Here is a 4,873-nt window from a genome sequence, read left to right on the forward strand (position 1 = left end):
ATTTTTTTCTTCTGGATGATTGTAATTACTTTCTATGCACTCTCCCCATCAGGAGACTCCTTCTGCTCCAATCAAATTGTTGCCAAAGAGATCTTTCTGTCCCACTGTATTGCACACCTGCTTTAAACATTTCAATGCTTCTTTTACGATAAAGTTAAAAACTCTGGGCAAACATATATAGTGATGAATTCCCTGACCTCTTTCTCAGCTTCATCTCCTTCCATCCTTTTCTATATACAGTCCACTGTATATATATAATCTGCTGATAGTCAGTCTCCAGGCCTACCATGGTCTGTCCCTGCTATTTGCTTATACATACGTTCTTAGTTTTGAGAACCCCATCTTCACTTCATGCCATAGAAAGAGATGCAATGTTGCAAAAGTAATAGTTTGAATATTAATCAGTGTTCACATCAATTTTTTTTACTAGTGCTCAAGAGAATTCTGCCCTCCTCCTTCTCAGTTCTCTTTCTCATGTGTCCTTCCTGCTCTTTTTCTATTCATAAACAACAATTTCAGTAATGTGCAACAGCTGTCAGATTTAAAGTGAAGTGGCAACAGTGCATTGGGATGTGAGGTCAGAACTAGGAGGGATGAAGACAGTAACAACTCTCAGAGCAGTTCAGGAGATGGAGGTTTCAAATGCACTATTTCTAATAGAGGAAGAAATACATACTGCCTTAAATTTGTTCAGGAAAAAAATTATCTTCCATAAGCTTGGCAAAAGGAGTAAGAGCTTTTTCTACAGTCCAATAGAATTGACGCTGCCTGAATAACCACAGCCCTCCAAAACCGGGCCTATACTTGTGCACATCACATGGATATTAGTTTAAGATCTAACAGGAGACTTCTAAACACTACTAGATCAGTAGGTTAATGACACACATTGGGCTTGAATCAATCTCTTTTATTCATAAATGAGTAGCTGTAAATTAATGATAGGAAATTTGAAGGGATTCTTAAAAGAAAGAAATGATACATTCAAGGTGCAGAAGACTTCAGTTATGAGAAGAAGTCACTTCATATTATCAGAATTTTCCTGAAAGCATGCATTCTATTAGAAAACAAATGAAATAATATGACATCAAACTGAAATAAAACTGAGCATGACTGAATGCAGAATAGAGAGAAGGTCCAGGGATATGCCTTGAGGTGGATGAAATAAGGGTATAATATAAGAAAATTAGCATTTCAGTAGAAGAATTAAAATCTGTATTAAAAATCAGTGTAGAGTATAATGAAGAGTATAGTGATGACGTGTTCCAGCCTAAAGCATAACCCATAATGCAGTGAATTCTAAACAAAAATTCCAAGAAAAACATTAAAACAGAAGAAAAGAATCAAGGACATAATTGTAGAAAACCTTTTGAAACTGCAGTGCAAGCATACTATTGTTACTCTACATGCTGTAGGAAATTTTACTGAAAATATGCCAATGACCTAAACTCTCAAGTTTTTTTTTTAATTACAAAAACAAAGAATAAGTATACAGGCAGAATAAAAAGTATGCTACATTTTAAAAATTTAGGAAAATCTCAGCTGTATACTGAGGGACACAAAATGTCAGACACAATGGGGTAATTAATCATTGTTTCTGTGTCAAATAGTCATGTCGCATGAGAATAACAAAATGATAATCTAAGATATGCAGTAGTGGAAATACCAAAACATAGTCTTTCAGGATAAAATAAATCAATATCATAGAGCCATCAGAATAATGAATCAAAATTAAGAATTATACTAAAAAGTGACTTCTACAGATATTTTTAAGGAAAAAACGTTTGTATCCCCCCAAAATCTATAACCAGCTAAAATATGGACTTGTATACTCTTAACAAAAAGAGAGCATTAGATATATATACCCGTGTGTGTTTATATTCATATGTTTACCTATGTATGAGCTAATAAACGATATTACTTATAGACTGTTCAGAAAACAAAATATTTCAAGTCTCATTTTAACCCACTAAGAAGAGAATCAAAACAAAGACCTCTAGGGTATAGACTATATTATCTATTAGCACAAAATAGTGCCTTGAAACCAGTTAAACATTGTTTAAATAGCCGTTGCTAATATAGTTATGGAAATGAATATAGAGATACAATGCCAATTAAAAACAATATTCCAGCAATATCGGAGTAATAAAGCTTCAGATTAAATAGTTTTGACAAATTGAGTCATTTTAGAAAATAGCATTGTTTGAAAACAATATGTTCTCACCAACTAAATAACAAAGTCACATTAAGAACTGAATGTAATGTATAAGACTTTTAAAATCTGCAATAATCAAAACGCCCATAGAGGCACAGAATCAGACCAAACAATGGGAGCAGAAAAGTGTGTTGACAAACAGGCAGAGTACTAGCATATTTAAGAATTCAGTGTGCAATAAAATAGTGCTTTAAATTAGAGGAGAAGGGACAATTTATTTAATAAATGGACTTGAAAAGATCAATTTATCATTTGGGAAAAAAATTTTGAATCACTACTTCAAGATATATCACAGAACACATTACAGATTGCATAAAGATTAAATTGAAATAATGAAATAAAATTTTTTGCAAAAAATTACAGAACATTTATGCAAATTTTGCATAAAGAATTTCTAGGCATGCCATCAATTCATCCAGGCCAAAAAATTAAATAAAAGTATTGAGGAAAATATTGATAGATTTGTCAAATATATATTTAAAACATTTCTTCTAACTAGAGTTATATTAAAAACTGGGGAAAATATTTTAAACAAATGACAAGTAAGTGCTTAATATTCTTAAGAAGTTCTTAAAATCAATGAGACAAAACTTCAAGCTAAAAAATGGAAAAATTATTATTAGAAACCTGTAACAATAGGTAATTTTTACATTTTAAAAAATAAGAAAATATTACCTAACAAATTTGTTAAAGATTGTGTTTATTTGTAATGTCTAAAGTTAGTAGAGGTACGAAGAAATAAGCTCTCTGTACACTATTGGTAGAATTATAAATTTATCTTTTCTCAGGGACAAGTTTGCTTCAGCCCCTTATAAATATGTACCCCCTTTGACCCAGCAATTTCACTTATAAGAATTAATCTTGAAATAATTATAGATATGTACAAGTATGTATTTATAAGTATAGTATAATGTGATCTAATACTTACCTATCACATAGTCCTCATAACTTGAAATACCTGTGTCCTGTAGTAATATTTGTACTTATTTGGAATTTAAAATGTTTTAAATATGGCATTCTCTGAGTATTATTTCTTAATCATTAAAGGCTGTGCTTATGCAAACACTTTTGGAATGTCTGCAGGAAAATGTGTATGAAGAGAGATGAAGCTCCAAATGACTGAGTTGGGCAAACAAGAAAAAGGATGGAAGATTTGTTGAATAAATGGGAAAAAGTAGGCTGGGAATTTTTAATAAAGGATTGACAAAGAGACAAGTCTGGAACTATTTCCTCACCTCTGCATAGACAAGAAATGGATCACATTGAAACTGTCTCCTATCATTAAGAAATAGAGAATCAAAAGCATGATAGGTTTAATGTCTCTTGGCCACCCTGGTCTAAACCCATTTATCCATATATCCCCAGGACAGATGACTGTGGGAGCCTAGCATTGTTCAGAAAGTTTGAGTTTTCCTGTGAATAAAACATTCAGTTTTCCCACATCAAAACAACAAAAATTTTGAAGCATTGGGTATGGTAAAAGTGTCTAGGAGATGTACACTGGGTTTTATATTTAAATGATGCACTTGCTTGGTAGTCTTTTTAAAGAGTCTGCTTGTCAAGTGTACTTATATTGCTCAACCTCATTGAATTCAATAAGTACTTCGAATTGTTAATCCTCCTTGATTGCATGTTTAGAACTAACTGGAATCATTTATTATTGCAGTAGACATTTGTCACTTTCCTGAGACTTCCCATAGATGGGAAATCCCACATCTTATGAGTCTTGATAAGAGATTCCTTTCAGAGAAGTATGTTATCTCACCCTCCTTCAGAAATTATTCTGGTTCATGAGAAATAGTAGAAACCCTGGGTAAAATATACATTTGCCAGAAAATAGGAGATAAAACCACAAAAATGCAGCCTAGTTTTAATTTCTCCAAAAGTTGTTTCTACGGTAATGTAGGCTTTCCCAAACAAAGTGAATGATAAGGTGCAATAATCTATATCTACTACAAAAGGGCATAATACTTGGGCCATTTTAGCTTTAGGAGAGAAAATATAACCGCTTTTGAGTATGCCATCTGAGCATTTATAAGATATCAAAGGATGCCAGTTTCAGGTAATGTTCCAGAGGAAGAGAAACTTAGCTGACCAAGCTCTACTGGAATTAGCTCTACTACTTTGCTTTTATACCTAGGTTATTCTAGTTTACTTAAAGTTGGTAGGGTTTCTGCCTACCAACTTTACTTAAGTTGGTAGGCAGAAACCCCTAAGATTTGTGGTCAAAGCCATTAGCCTTTCCTCAAGTATCTTTCCTTATTTTGAATAATAGATCTTTGTTTGTCTCTGGTACCTGTTTATATCTAAACATGTGACCATGGAACATGCAACTTCATATTATGAATTAGACATATTAGCCCACTTGTCTATAAAGTCAGATGTACCCACAAAGTGTTCCATCATCAAATGGTAATGGGTATATAGAACTGGACTCGATTACGTTTTCAAGACACAAATGAGTTTTGGAGCTACCTCTTTGTCTATAATTGCCTAAGGTATCATCGAGAACTGTGTATGATCAGTTGACTGAAAAGGGTGGGGAGGAAGAAATTCCTGGATCTCAGATGGCCCTGTACAAAGTGAGGGCACAGTCGAAATTTAGCTTTCCAGCCATGAAGCTCTGCATGCCGTTGGTTTGGTTGTCTCAGTAACTGAGGC

The sequence above is a fragment of the Pteropus alecto genome, unplaced genomic scaffold, assembly GCF_000325575.1.
Source record: "Pteropus alecto unplaced genomic scaffold, ASM32557v1 scaffold50, whole genome shotgun sequence".
In the NCBI taxonomy this organism is placed as follows: domain Eukaryota; kingdom Metazoa; phylum Chordata; class Mammalia; order Chiroptera; family Pteropodidae; genus Pteropus; species Pteropus alecto.